Consider the following 16,466-nt stretch of genomic DNA (forward strand, 5'->3'; position numbering starts at 1 on the left):
GTTTATATATGGATTTTCTCCTGTTCTCTTCTCTATTTCTGTGACTAAAAGAACCACTTTGGTGAGGTACATTAAAAAGGGTTTGTAGTTATGTAAGAGCAAGGTATTTTGGATAGAGCTGCAGCATGAAGCCCCATTGTTTATTTCCGTCATGATAAAGGACAAGTAGAAAACAGACTTTTATCTCAGTGGTGATTCTGAAGAAAAGGTCCCAGCTCCTTTTAGCTTCAGGTCCCAGGGCTGCAGCACAATCAAGGCTGCCAAAAAACCAGAGCAAAATGTAAACACTTCAACTGCCTTGAGACTGAATGTATAGACCATCCTTTTCCTAAGCTCTGTGACGATGGGTTTACTTGTCTGTACTCCAGATGTTTACATCTTAACACACCACCATGACTTAATTTTACATCTAAACAGAAGAGATTAGCATTTTCAAGTTGTGATTTAGGTGGCCTAGTTAGATACCTACCTTAGGGTGACATAAATCTCACCCTGAACAGGCTTGTCTCCACCGACTTATGGAAGGAATCTAGAGAAATAGTGTGGTGCAATTATATTTACAGTCAATCAGATTTAACACAATGCTGTGAATCACCTGGAAGGGAGATTTAGCATTTATTTGAGATAGTTTCTCTTCTGACTTCCTCAGGTGTACAACTCCTACAGAAAAGCAAGGATTGCTTTTTCTTTCCACTGTACTTTTCACTTTCTGTGCTCAGTGGGAGATGAAACAGTTTTCAGCAAAAGTTTAGCCAAAATTTGAGACTTTTGAGTTCCTCAGTTGCCTAGAAATATCTCCCATCTGCAAAAACATGCCTGCCTTCCTGTCCTGGCTCTGCATAATGCTCACCCTGCAACTTATGTCTTCAGAAATTCAGCCTTATACAATTGGCATCCACACTTTACCTTTCTGGACCATTAATGTTTGATACCTCAGCTTCAGCCCCCAGCTGTCATTATGATTAGGGTTCAGAGAGCCATCAAACCTACAGCTCCAGGAAGACTGGGCCTGGAAAAGGCATGCCAATGGGAGTATGGCACTGCACCAACACTGGTCTCAATACCATCCCAATGTGGGCCCACAATGGTGCTGGGGACCTCAGTCCCGAGCTTTCATTAGGGTTAGGGTTTGGGTTCAGAGAGGCACAGAGGCTGCACCTTCAGGGGCACTGAGAATGCAAAAGGCATGCCGTGGGGAGCGTTCTATAAGTTGTTGGCAGTCCCAGTTTTCTGTTGCTGTCCCAAGGAAACAGCTTTTAACAGCAGCAACTGGTGCCTGGGTACAAACTCCTTCAAGGGCCCTTGTCCAGAATGGCTGTGGTAACTGGTTGCTGTGGCAAAGGGGCTTTTTGGGTATGCATGGTGAGGTGACAGGCTCCTTATGGTTGCCTTGCTGCTCTCTGGTACTGCCATGGGTTAGAGAAACCTGGAGTCTACTGGAGTGTTTGGCAGCTCCTTCTCATGAAGGCTGGGACCCACTGACCCCTCTTTTCCAGTGTCTGGTCTCCAACTGTGTGGTGCAGTGAGTGCCTTGGGGGAAATAAAAGTACAGGTTGTGCCAGAGATGCTTCTCCATGGTGCTGTCCTGGCCTCAGGACACATCTGGCTCAGGAACCTGAGGGATGAGAGGAGCTGTGTGCATAGTTGGAAACCCCTGAGAGATTTTTCTCCTGTTAATTTTTTTGACAGTATCCTAGTAAACTAAAAACGTCTACAAAATGCAAGTGATGCTTAAAGACTGCTCAAGTTATTGCTCTTCAAACCTTTGCCTGTCCATTTCTGTGTCTTTTGTACCCTTAACTGCTGTAAGAGGGGACAATGAAGAGCTGCTTTACAGCACAGTTAGGACCATACCCACCAGGGATGCTGTGGGAAGTTTCCATGGATTTTCTGTAGCCCAGGAGCTTGATGCCAGTGTTCACAGTCCCGAAGTGTTCATCCTTTTAAAACCTGTTGTGCATTTTCTTTAACAATGAGCTGACTGTTCTTTGTGAAAGCTCTATCAAATATATTGTGCATATATCTGGCTGGCTGTCACAGGTAATCTGCTTTTTTTGCTAATGGCTATAGTTCTCTGAAATGGTTTTGCATCTCTAGAGTCTCTGAATAGAAGTGTTGTTTGCAGTGTGCTCATTTTCCATTTTATTACTGGTGTAATGATTCCTTTGCAAAGATTAACTGAGTCACAGGGCCTCTTAATATAAGTAACCTCATAGCAGAAGAAAGAGAAAATGATATAGTTTATCCTAGATCTAAAAAATACTTCAGATATTTATTTAGTAAGCAGTGGCATGAATAACTTAAGAATACCCAAAAGAGCATCAGAAAGACCACAATAAAAAAAAAACAACAAACCCCAGATCCTACTAGAAATCATTCTTATAATATAAAAATTACATATTTTTCTGTTGTTTATACGTAATTTAATTTGCTTTTTGCAGACAAAAATCTTTCCCGGTTCATACAGTATTAGAATCAAGTATGCCTAGCCAAGTAAACTGTAATGAAAAGTACCATTCCTGTTCCTAAGAAGCCACAGGACTTCCTGATGTTTTTAAGTTGTCCTGATGGCTGACACAATAGCAGAAAAGGGAATGGTAAAGTATAAAATCAATTAGAGTAGATATGCCTGAGATGGCTCTCTTTGCAGTTGAACATGGTATTTACAGATTGTACTTCACATGAGCCGGGTTGAGTCCAAAATAATAATTATAATCCTTGATATATGCAAAAGCAAATGGGTCCCCATGGACTTTGTATCACACCACTGTGTGGTGTTGACATGCTTCCAGTTGCCTGAAATGAGGATTTCCAGAAAGCCTCAGGTCTTCATCAGAAAATGCCTGCAAGAGAAATGAATGTTTGTTACACAGTCCTCTGTTACTCTGCCAAACCTGACTTTCCCATGCCCTCCATGAGTGCTCATCCCTAAGTGAAGAGGGCTATCCTATCACTGCAAAAAATCCCCATCAGTAGTTTGTATTGGTCCTGATCCTCCATGACTGATGTAGAAATAAGGTAGCAGAGGAGTTCCTGGCTGAGAATATTGTGCAGCTCTGCGGTGTCATAGGTGTAGAGCTATGTACAGACCAGGCACCAGAATGCTGGCATTAACTTGGGTCCTTAGAGGAGGATCCTTGTAAGGCAGCTGATGAGGAACTGGTGTGATGCTTAAATCTTCAGACTTGGGGTACTAAAGCAATAATAGACCGAAGGCTTAATTCCAAATGCTTATTGTTATTCCATATGACAAACTACATACATACACACACATATGTATCTGAGGTAATGTGATTACACTGCTATATTTAGTTTACCTGTTTTTAAGGCATTTCATAATGTTGCACAATCTTTCTGTAAAAGCTAATAAGCAAAATCTGTGGAATTGCTCAAGAAAGCATCAAGATCCTAATTATTTCACTAGTAGGCTTCAAAAATTGCATTTTTTGGAAGAGACTGTAAGATTTGATATACCATGATTAGAGCAGGTTAAAAATTTTTTCCAAATTTCAATGATCCTTGTGTTGCTGGAGCTGAATTGAACTGATCTATTAAAGAGATCAGAAAAAAAGTTCGTATTCTCTTCTAGATTCCTACTTTCATCAAGGGCTGGTGAAGGCTGGATCAGAAGCTGAAAGTGGTTTCCATGTGTAACATCAGTTGACATTTTTATGCCTAGGAACTCCACCTACCATCAGAGGAGCCAGCAATTTTGTTCTCAGTGTTCCTGCAAGCTGTATTACCTTTGTTTGCCTGCCCTGTATATTAAGTAGTATGATGATACATCTTAATTATGTGTTCATTACATACCAGTGTTTCCATCTATTGCACCTTCTCTCCTAAACCTGTGACTCAATACACAGAGAGGATGAGGCTCCTTTAGACAGTAGTTATACAATACTTTTTAATCTTTCTTCTCTGTAGTGGCTCCTACTTTGTTTACCATGCATTTTTCAAACCCTCTTCTACAAACAGAATCATTAATTTTTCATAGGGTTTTTTTTAGTGGGGTTTATTTGTACAGACTTTTAGCTTTTCATAATCTTTTCTTTATTTTCACAATGCTTTTGAGAGATAAGTAGTGTCAGCTGCATTTTGCAGTTGTCAAACAAAGGTATGGAGAGAATAAAGCAAAAGAAAGAATAATTCGGTAGGTTTTTTTTCAAGTATGTAACATGATATGGTATTTTACATGTTTGGAGTTCTTTTAACATCCACTGCAGCTGTGAATCTTCAGTTTCTCACCTTCCTGCCAAATTTCAAGTGCCTTCTCTAAGGACAAGAGCTTATGAAAGAAGAGGTCACCAGCATTGCTAACATAGACAAAGCCTAGCCTCATTCAGAGAGAGACTGTGCACAGTTAGAGGCAAAATGCTCCAAAAAACTTCAGTCTGAAGCAGTCATGGGGCATATAATATTTCAGTCTATATTATTAGGGTTTGACAATTCACATGCAAACAATAACATTTTACTGCAGTGTTTAGCAACCATAGTAACAGCTGATGCTTTCAGACAAAGAGCACTCCTCTAAAAACAGGGCTGTGCATGATAACCTAAGGGTTGTGCAGGCTTCTATTTCAGTCCTGAAAAGAAAGGCTTGTGCTGTGAATGCTTCTCTGTTCCTTACAACTACGAAAAACACTGCCTCTCAAATCTGTAACAAGATGGTTTTTGATACGAACTTTCAGTTTTAGACAAGATTTGGAAATCTTGTTGCTTGAAATATTTCTGAATCTGTTTCCTGAAACTCAGATATTTCAGTGAGAAATTTCAGTGGACTTAAATTCCTCCAAAATTTTGTTGTGAGTCTGGACAAGATGAAATGTTAGGTCTTGCACATGGAGTCTTATATCTTTGCATTCTCTATACAATATTCTCCTCATGTGATCTCCTTTTTTGAGCTGAAGAGGAAACTTGTAGTTAAGGCAGTCAAGGGGGATTCAGAGCACTGAATTAATTTCCCATGCCTGCTTGGAAAATGCTCCATGTGGTGGATTTGTTCTGTCTCTGATGCATCTTCCTATCAGTCAGATGGTTACCACAGTGTAAAGCCTGCCACCTGGCAGATTCCTAACTAGCTGACATGGCTTTATTCTCATCCTGTCAGCTGCTCGTAAGGTAACTCAACCTGCCAGTTGGGTACCATCTCAGATGTGATGGGCTCAATGGACATGTGTATGGCAGGTGACCTGTTAGTGCATCACAACTGCAATAGATGCCAAATGCATCAGGTTTATCTCTCCTGCACAGAGCAAAATGCACACACACAGTCTCTCCAACACATCCCAGGCCCACTGGAGACAATCACAAGTGCCATACATGTAGTCTCTAACAATTTTTTAAAGGATCTGGATGTGGTTTGGTACTGAGTCTGAAGATATTGCAACTCCTGATGCCAGTATGGGCCTCCTTGCTTCTAATAGAAATAAAATTAAATAGAAAAATCAGTTATTATTTTCAGTCTTAAATGCCCTCATGTTCTTAGAGACATTATTTGAAGAGGCAACAAGACTCGCTGTATATCTACAAATACCTGCACATTCAAGATACTCTTAGTTAATGGGCTAAAGGAAATAATGAGGAGTTTAAGCAATATTAATCACTGAATTACAGAATGGCTAGGGTTGCAAGGGGCCTCTGGAAATCATCTGGTCCAATCCCCCTGCTAAAGCAGGTTCACCTAGAGGAGGTTGCACAGGATTGTGTCCAAGTGGGTTTTGAATATCTCCAGAGGTGGAAACTTCACAACCTCTCTGGGTAACTTGCTTCAGTGCTCAGTTGCCCTTGCAGTAAAGAAGTTTTCCCTCATATACAGATTTGTGCCCCTTGCCCCTTATCTTATCACTGGGTATCACTAAAAAAAGAGTCTGAGAAAGATGTCAACAAAGAAAAAAAGTGGTCTGTTTTAGCAATTCTTGAATTCCAGAATCTTAATATCAATGAGAATATTTATACTTGTTACAAAAAATGTGGATCAAATTGCCAGTTAAAACTGACACCCTCATGTTAACTTGTATTCTTTTCTTTTTACTAAAAATATCTCTTCAGCACCATTTTTAGAATGATTTTAAATACATCTATACTGCTTTCCTATGTACTGTACTGTTATGTTACTCTAACTAATCTTGATAGAACTATCAGAAAGTGAGTTAGCTGTTCACTCTTTTGTATTTAATGGATCCCAAGCTACATTTTTCTAGATAATGGAAATGTGATGAGTATTCTGACAAATTCTCTTTATATGAATCTTTCTTCATTTTCACACTAGAAATAATGGCAAACATTTATACAATCCTACATCTGAACTAAGTAAATTAATTCAAGGTTTCCACACTGAATTTCTGCTTATGAAGCCATGAATATATTTCCTGTTCTCTTTATTTCTCCAAAGGGACATCATCCATTCTATCACCATAAAAGCTGTAATCTAAAGACTGTTGATAGCAGTGTGATTGGCAGTATAATGCTATTTTATTGGCATATTGGGTTAGAAAAGTAACATGAAAGTGAATAGATTTTGAATATATTTGGTTGTTTGATGTCCATCACTTAGAAGGACCGATCCTAATGTTAGCAATTATGGACTTTTTTTCTTCGCTGTCCCACAAAGCATATTTGATTTTTCTTTCATTTATCCTAGCTGTATTCTGTCACTTCACTAAAGTTACACTGATTTTTATTGTAAGTTAAGAATTAGATTCAATTTCATTTTGCCAGAATAAGTTACTCTCAAGGGACATGACTGAAATTTAGAGAAAAAGAACATTGAAAGACTGTCCCTCTATATGTGCTGGATTAGGCTTATCACAAAATTTACAGTGCTTCTCCACAGCAGTGCTTAGAAAGCCTTTGACAGAGATTTTGATGGAGTCTGAGGAAGTCTACTGAAAAGACCTGGGAATACCATACAAGGTTGTAAAAGTCCTCAAAGTTGTGTATTGATATAATAAAAGGAGGACCAGTGCAGAAAAAGTAACATGGAGATGAGTTGCTGATTTGCAAGGAGACTGAATTAAGAAAAAGGAGGGCTAAATAACTGAAAAAGGGATAATATAGTGAAAATTATATAATCCTACCAGGCAGCCCAATGCTTGATCTCCGCAGCCTAACTGGGAGAAGAAATTATACCTGTTTTTCTTACTGTGTGACACACATAAAACCATGGCCACAGTCAGGATGGGGGTGGGGACAAGGTGAATTCTCTTGTGTTGAGAGGGTCAGATTACCTAGATGAGCAGACTGAGATGTGTCAGTGCCCACCCCATACCTGATGGCATCAACATCTACTCAACACTTCTCATCATTAATATTTTAATATATTATGTTCAGACAGTGAAATATTTATTGAAGACTTAGACTGGCATTAGGATTGCAAAGTTCAAGGTGCTGCACTCATCCGGACATTCCCATGGGCAGTGAACGCCACCAATTATCACTTGCTCTAACACTACTTGGGTGCCTTATGCCTTGGTCTACTCCAGCCAAGCCATAGTTCATCACAGAGTGTCAGATAGCACTTAACGATGAAGTTTATAAAATTATTTTTAATTCAGCCTACAGCGCCAAGTAATTATGTCTAAAACTTGGCCTTTTAAAAGATGACTGCCCAATAAGATATACCCTTCTGAGTTTATGTATCGATATTGAAAGATTCACTGTCCTGTAGCCAAGAATTTTTAAATATTTTGAAAAATAATTCTGAAATCACTACTCTACAGGTTTTTAGTTCCTTTGGAAACACCTAATCATCCAGTAGAGGGAGCACAAGCCACCTTAAAATGATTAAAGACTGGTTGAATCATATTGGTTGAATAATTTATTGTACAATTCTTATGTCTTTCAAATAAATTATTCAGAAAATATATTTTTCCATTATTCAGCAGTGTCTACTGCTCCTGGAATAATTCACACCTATATTAATCACAAATTTTACTCAGTAAATTCAATTATTGTTTAAAATAAAACATCCATACCTGGAACTGTGTAAACCACAGAAAGGGATGTTGAAGGCAAATAAAGACATCATCATCTAACTATTTAGATGATTTATTTGATCCTTAGAATACCAACCACTAGATATTCTTTTTAATGATGGGACACTGGATCAAGACAAACATAAAATGAAAATAATTGCCAAAAATGCAAAAAAAAAAAAAAGAGAATAGCACTGCTTCTAACATTGACTGTGACCTACCATCCTTAGGCAGGACTAGAAGAGATACTCTACATCCAAAGACCAAGAGAGTGGCATGGTACGTCATACAAAATAATACTTAAAAAAAGACTATTAAATGATGTTGATGTTAGGAAAGAAAAAGTTTCATTCACTGTAGTTAGAAATTAATCAAAATAGTAGAGGTTTTGTCTCAGATTTTCACAAACCCTTAGTCTTGGACTGCTACTGCAATGAGAGCAGGATATTAATCCCATTAGGAGAGAGAAGGAGAACCACAAAAGAGGGGAAAATCATACCCCTTCCTCAGAGTGTAACATGGCAGAAAGAGCTGTCATTTCACAATGAATCATAGAACTCTTTAGGTTGGAAAAGCCCTCTAAGACCATTGAGTCCCACTGTTAATTCAGCACTGCAAAGTCCACCATTGAACTATGTCCATAAGTGCCACAATGAGGAATAGGGCAAGCCTCAACCCAAACCAAAGGCCTATTCCTGTAGAATCTCTGGAAGCAAACCACATGCTTTGAGGATATTTAATTTCCACTGCAAGTGTTGTCAGCAATCTACTTCCATAACAGATCTATGTCATCAGGACTCTACACATCAACAAAGTTGTTGATAAGTTGTAAATAAGTTACACGTATTTAAATTTTGTTGTACATTGTGGCAGAGGTCATGAAAACTATAGTTTATCAATCTTTTAGGGTTTTATAGATAACTTTCAATCACTAAGCATCGTGTCACTGTGAGAACAACATCAACAGCAATTACTGTTGGAGTAGAAGCTTCAGGAGACACTACAAAGGCAAAAAAAAGAGGCAGATGGTTTCTTTTCTGATTTTGTATATAGTAAGGTTGTGGACTTGTGTCATAGTCTGGCTGAGTTAAATGGGAGTATTAACTCCTGCTGAATGAAAGTTCTCAAACATGTTTGGGTTGTTCTCAAATCTCCAAGTTGTATGAGGAACAGATTTTAGGCTGCATAGAGATCTTTTTTTTTAGTATCACAAACCTAGCCTTACTTTTCATCTGTGTCTAATAAAATCCTGCCCACCTCTGTACTTAATTTACTACCTATGCTACATCTGTCATTAAACTCAAAATTATTAATAGTGTTGTGGCCTACTTTCCTTTTTATGTTGCATTTGGAACAGGCTAAGAAGCAGAGTATTTACTATTGTAAGCTAGGCAGGCAATTTTTGTTTGCCCACCCCTACACTGCACATACTGAAGTTCCACTTTTCCTGGATAACACCCTGGTGCTGATCATACTCACCTTGGTCTTGCAGCCCTTCCTCCAGCTGGTATCTGTGAAGCTTGTGAAACCAGGCTCAGAAATTACAAACACAAGATGCTGTCCTTAAAAAGGCTTTAGAGAGGGGGCTGACACGCTTGGTGCATTCCAGCTACAGTGCCCCTGTAGGAGGCATAGAACTGATGAACAAAAGCTTTGTATTTCAGTCTATTGCACACTGGCCCCTCCCTTATAGATTCAAAGGGAGAGATTTGTATTCTAAATGAAGCAATGACCTTTGATCTTGCTTTTTAATTAAACACCTATCTAGAAGGTTTCACAGGCCATGTTATTACCTGTGGGTTTATTATTAGATATTAAGATAAAGGATTCAGAGTACGTGGTCCTGACCAGTTATCGTTTCTCACAATGCCTTAAATCTCGCTTTCTGTCTGCGATTTTAAAGATTTTATGTCAGCAATAAAATCCAAATTAGGAAAATAATGGCTCAACCTTACAGAGAGGTTGGGTCAGGTAGTATCAGTGTGACTTCTCTGCAGATGGTACACTGAATTTGTCCTGTGGTATCTCAAAGAAATAGATGCATTAGAAAAGGGCTGGTCATTGAAAAAAACTCATGTTAAACAAGACACCAAAGCTGACTCTAACCTGCCAAACCCCTTCCCACATGGAAGCTTTGAAGTGGAATAAAAAGGCTAAGTGAAGTCATAATTACATCTTGTTTAACTTGGCCCTTTAAACAGCTAACCCTTTAACTTGCTTTTCTTTTTCATGTGTCTGTATATAACATAGAGTCTAACCAATATATGATTAAAAAACAAATCTATACTTTATGCTTCTGCTTTGCTGAACATTACACATGTACTTTAAGTTAAGCATATGTTTAATGGCTTTAAGAATCAGGATTTATCTCATTTTTCTTCAAAGTGTCTTTATTTTTTCTTTTGAAAAGGTGGTTGAAGTCATGTACCTATGTGCTCTTGTGGGAAAGAATTAATCTTGGACTGGAATGTGTAGGGATCATTGTCCTAATAGGATTTAAGTTATTTTTTCCCCTTGCTTTTCAGTATTCACAGTGGCCCGGAAGAAATGGGTTTGTGTGGCTATTTCCCATATTAGTTTCTGTTAGAAAGGTGCCCTAATGTCCATTTAATTTGTGGTGATTACCAAAGTGATGAAAATAGGATTAGTACCTTTGACTACCTTTTAAAAGATAACTGACTGTCTTCATATTTTGGTGTTGGGTGTTCTATTTTTTCTTTCTTTATATCCTATGCTAAACCTCTGTCAATCTCAAAAATAAGCAGACTGGTTAGTGGAAGTCCCTGACTTCTTTTATTCCAATCACTCAGAAGGGATTTATTTGTGCCGTAACTATCTGAATCTTGATACTTTGAAATAGTGTTAATATAGTGCTGGAGGAGGAAAGAATGATGTGAAATTAGCCTCCAAGAAACACAACTTGATATTTTGCTCACAGCTGTACAGAAATCTCTTAAGGAGAGAGTGGCACGATGGATATATAATCTGGTTACATAAGTCTTGTTCTGCTGGTGGTTGCTCTCATCCGCTCTTTACACTTGGCTGTTGCTTTACCATTGCTCTGCTCCTTTCCTAGAGTCGTAAGAGCTGTTTTTCTTGCTTGAATGAAGCATCTGCAACATGAGATCTGCCTATAGTCTGAATAGCACTGATAGCAGGCTCCCAAAAATTAATGAAATTACTCCACAACATTCCCATACTAAAATCTCTTCTCACTGAAACTAATCTAAAAAAATCTGCTCATCATGTGGCATTCTAGTCTTCCCTCTTTACAAATTCAACTCATTTCTTTCCCAAGAAAGATTGGAAAAATTTAAGTGACACAATATCAAGAGGAGACTTGATACTTCAGATTTCCTCCTGGAGAGAGGCTCTGGGTTAGATACACTGAAATATGATGCTTGCAGTATACCCAGATTACATAAACATGCATGACCTGTATAAAAAGTAATTCAGAACGTCAGAAAATATATTCCTTTTCTTACCCACCATTTCTTTACCATCAATGTCACTTGCAGAGGTGAGAAGAGTCAGTGAATTAATTTTATTCTGAGAGGATTTTAAAAGCATGAGAGTTTTAAAAACCCCCTCTCATTCTGGTTACTCCTGCTGACTTCATTAGCTTTTGATCCCGGCAAGTCACAGGTCAATCTCATATTGAAAATTTGCTCCTACACTGTTAAGTAACGTCCTTGGTGAGAATCTGCAATTAATAAATAACAAACAGTAATATCTGCAAGACAGTGCATACCCTGAAAGAAGAGAGCCTGAGATTTTGTAAGCAGCTGCACAATATATTTCCAGATTCTAGAGGAGAAACTAAGACAGATCCCCTCTGTCCTATGTGGCAGTATATTGCTCCACAAATTTATTTCAAGAAGTTGTTTTTCCCCTCTGTAAACAATTCAGATAGATGTGAACAACTTCCAAAGAGCAACATAAGTTTAATTCATCTGTCTCAAGTGACATAACATATGTCACTCGTGCCTGTTGCAGAAGCAAGGAAGTCTGCTGCATCATGTAGTATTATACTTTATAGCCTTGCAAGCCATACTGTTAGTACTACAGCATTCTGAAAGAGAAATATATGTGGTAACTATGGCAAGTCTTTCTGCATACACCTCCCTTCTGCAGGAGGTAAAATTTTTCCCTTTTTTGTGAGGGGCTTGGTAGGAAACTACGAATTCTTAGGAGGGAATTGGTTACTGTAACTTTTCTAGGGGAAAAATTCTTTTTGAGGCTAAAAGACGATGTTTTCTCTCTTCCTCTTTTCATTTTTTATTTACTGTAAATGTAAAGTGACATCTGAATAAGAACAGTTAGGTGAAGTCATTGATTCACTAAAATGCTGAGTGTCTTCTCTGGAAAATTAAGCACTTTTTAATATAAATTGTCCCTCTTTACTAGTCTGCATAGTATAGTTTGGTATTTGACAATGTAATAGTTTCAATTAAAAAACATAAAATCCACATTAGACGAAAGACCATGTTAGTCCAGTGGAGACATTTTTCAGTAGGCTCCATGAGTGACACTGACCAATTGCATTTCTACCATAAGAAGTATCACAGAAACTCAGGTTCTGCAGTCAGCAGAGCACAAACTCTAGACTTCTATGAATCCAGTGGCCAACCTAAACCACCTCTTTTCAGAGAAACCTGAAGCCAGACAGGTAGGAAGACCTTGGGCATCTTTGATAACATTCCCAGTTCCAAATCTGTTTTTTAAGAGTTATGTCAGTATGCTTAACCAAGAACCTGAACCTGTTCTGCCCTAGAAACAACACAGCCTTCTTAAATTTGTATAGAATTTCAGGGTCTGTGTGTGCAGATAACACTAACTCTTTCGAAACATCATGCCAAAAGACTTAGTACCAAGACAGAGTCATGGCATGTGGCATCTGTTATCTATTAAACTGACCATAATATTTTAATGTGAAAAGCTTTTCAAATTCAAAAATATTGAGATCTAGGAGTGGAAAAGAGCCTGAGGACATGGTAGTTGCACTTTTAAGAGTCAAATAAGACATTGAAAAAGTAAACTCTCCATTTAGCCATTTCTATACAGTGGGAGCCCCCAGACTATTTATCAGCCAGAAATGACAAAAACAACTACAAAGAATATATACAACCCTCCACACTGAACAGATGTTTGACCACTTACATACCGCAGTCCTGAAATTTTTAGAATTACTCAGACGCTGCAGAAGCTGTGAGGCCTCACTGTTTATTGCTCCTAGTGGATATAAAATCAAATAATGATTTGTTTGCCATTTTATTTTATTGAAAGTTTTGCAGTGTCTAGTCCAGAACAACTGTGTTGATCCTTCAAATGAGACATAAAACTTGAGGTTTTAACCACTTCTGTTCATTAATATCCCTTGAGGGTGTGAGGGGATTTTTTTTTTTTTTTTGGTAAGATTAGAAGTATTAGCATCCTGACTAAATTACTGCTCTGGTAATTACATTTTTTCTTATCTACATATCCCCCTGCAGCTTCAATGGAAAATAGTTTGTTCCTCTCCTGATGTGTTGTGCAGTGCTGTTATGTGCTGTTAAATGGTTTGCTTAAGTGTGCCCAAAAGTTGCCACTGGCAACACATAGCATAAATGTGCCTATTAGGCCCTCTCTGCCGCTTCTCTTTCTGACTCCTTGAGCTGGAGTTTGGGACATTTGAAAGATGGGCATGGAGGGCAGTGGCCTCCTCCTTAGATGTGAGCAGTGCCTTCCTTGGGCAAAGCCTTAGGAATGAGCATTATTTTCCCATTTGTGGAGAAGGAACAAATTTCACTTCTCGTACCATATGCTCTCCACAGGTTTCAGAAAGAACCACAAGGGCAAAGGAAAACTAAGGGCAAAAGCTGATGGAAGCACATAGGAAAATCCTCAGCTCACTAGTATTTCCTGTGCTGCACAGTGGCTGCTTTTTACATTTTCTCTCTTTCCTAGAAACAGTATGAGAAGGGTCTTTCAAAACAGCTTAAAGGACTGAAGTGCAAAATTTACATTCAATTTCTGTGAGAGTAAAGCACCTAAACCGACAAGTCCCTTGGAAATCCTAGCTATTGAATATAATAGCAGGGAGCAGAGCCAGAGGCTCCGTGCACTCTTCTGGGAATTAAACTACTGCCAAATTTTTATGTCTAAAATGCTCAGATGTTGTGATGACAGGAGCAATACAAAACCTTAAGTAGACAAATAATAAACCATGGATAAATATGAACTACTGTCCTTTCTTTCCCAAAATAAATGGAGCTGACTTTACTAGATTTGAAGGATGCTCTTTGGCTTTGCTCTTGGGGCAATGGAAACTGATCATAAGACAAGAAATACAGCAAGCAAAAATAAGGTGACATTGGACAGATTAGAGAGAGAGAGACCTTGGCACACACAGCCCTGCCTAGACAGTGGATGATGGTTCTTATGAAGTTAAAGTACAGGTAAGGAGAGACTGTTTTGGGGTTGTGATTAAGCCCCTTATGACTAAGTAGGTAGTCAAGCCACTTCTGCCCTCCATTTGTGGTGAAATGATCACCAGGGACAACCTATCACTGCTATATCTCAGACCTTAAAAGTGTCATGCACTAGAACAAACTACCAGTATGTGCCAACCTTGCTGGAGGGCTGTGTAGCTGTAACAATGATGTATTCTGTGAATACCTACAACTCTTTTTTGTAAGTTGCTCTGTTTAGATGAATTTTAATGATACAAACTTGATTAACAAACAAGCGTTGATTTCTCTATTGGCGGTTTCAGTTTCCTCAACTGCAATTGGCAGGGATGAATCACTTTATCTGAGTTCATTGTGAACCTATAAATGTATACTTATAGCTTATAAAAAAGAGGGAAAATAGTGTAGTCATATCTGGTCAGTTTTATCTTCAGAAATTATACATTTTGCAGTAGTGTAAGTAGTATTATTGGGCAATAAAAGTAATTTTATTCTTAAAACAAATAGTAGGAAAACAGTTGGCTATACAGTATTATTTCATTTGACTTGGCTGGTTTTTGATGAAATCATTAACCTCTAAGTTAGAAGGATAAGAATGTAAGACAATATTCCTGGCAAATTAAACATTATTGACATTGGAGTGCAAATAAAAAAAGTTAAAAACACAGTCATCATTCATCTTCCCCGCAAGTAAAAGCAAAATAAATCATGTTTTGTGTTAATAGAGTTTGGATAAATTTTGAGGAACTGTCTGCGAGTGATCCAGAGTTCTTTGAACTTTGTCCTAGGAATGAGGATCAGAAGCTCCCAGTGTATGGAACACTAAACTGATAACCACTGAATGGAAACAGGATTGAGGGAGAGTCTTTGCTGGAGAATGACATGAACAAAAATTGCCAATGCTTTGTCCAACAAGACCCAGTGTGTTTGTTAGCAAAAGCAGGAATGTGGAGAAGGAGGAGAGTTGGTTAGGTGAGGACACCATACCATTGGGTCTCTGCTGGGATTCTTGGGAAGTTAGAAGGAGCTCTGAGAACTGTGACAATGATTTAAAAATCTGAGAGCAAAGAATTCCAGAAGCTAATTTAGTTTAATTTATAAAAAACAAGGTTCCTGGCAAGCTGAACGGAATCTCTAATGGATATGCAGGGAAGATAATTAGCTCTTTAATTTAAGAAGCAATATTAGAACTAAAACAAAGTGCTGGAAGATAAGGCTAAGGCTAATATTTGATACTTTCTATAAAATACCCTATATTTACATTAAATAAATTAAGACTGTTATATAGCATATGTTAAACCGAGCAGCATGGCACAGGTACTCCTTCTGGCTCAATTAAGCAATTAGGAGTCTCAGAAATCAACAGCAATATCCCAGCAGAAAGTGATAGGGCCCAGCATGCATTCCTTTCCACTCCTGGGAACCCCTAACTATTGAAAGAATTTCAGAGTTGGTGCTAAAATTTGGCTCTCAATGCTCTGATGCTGTCAGTGGACAGCAAGCCCTTGTTCTTATGCATGATCAGTCCAGAAAGTAAATCCCGCTGTTCCTGGCACTTTGGTTAATAGCCTTAGTCTCTGAAGCAGAAAATATATGAGCAGAGACAGATTTACCTGTACTCACACAGGAACCACTTCTGAATTTGTTAAGATGCAGATAAGAGATGAGTAGGGTGTTCAAAAACCAGAAGCAGATTTCAACCTAAGCACATCACTCAAAGTGCTGTTTTGAGCTTGGCCCTTGAGACAGTGCAAGTAAGCAGTCAGATAAACCTCTTCTGCTCAGCCTGTTGGCTGAATTGATTTTCCCCAGAAAACATTCACAGAACAAACACTATTGGAGATACCAGTGTATGTGCTTGGCTGGGCATATTTTTTTGGAAGTATTGGCTGTTTCAGAAAGGTTTGCATTTACTAACCTGCAACAGAAAATTTTTGGTGGTTTGGGAGTATCTGTGAGGCTTTACACAAAGTTGTTGGCACAGCAACCATCCATCCAACCCAAAAAAGCACGTCTAGAACAGTAACGATTTCTCAGAAGGTCA

This window comes from Manacus vitellinus, unplaced genomic scaffold (genome assembly GCF_001715985.3).
Source record: "Manacus vitellinus isolate BGI_N305 unplaced genomic scaffold, ASM171598v3 scaffold_0_pilon, whole genome shotgun sequence".
Taxonomy (NCBI): domain Eukaryota; kingdom Metazoa; phylum Chordata; class Aves; order Passeriformes; family Pipridae; genus Manacus; species Manacus vitellinus.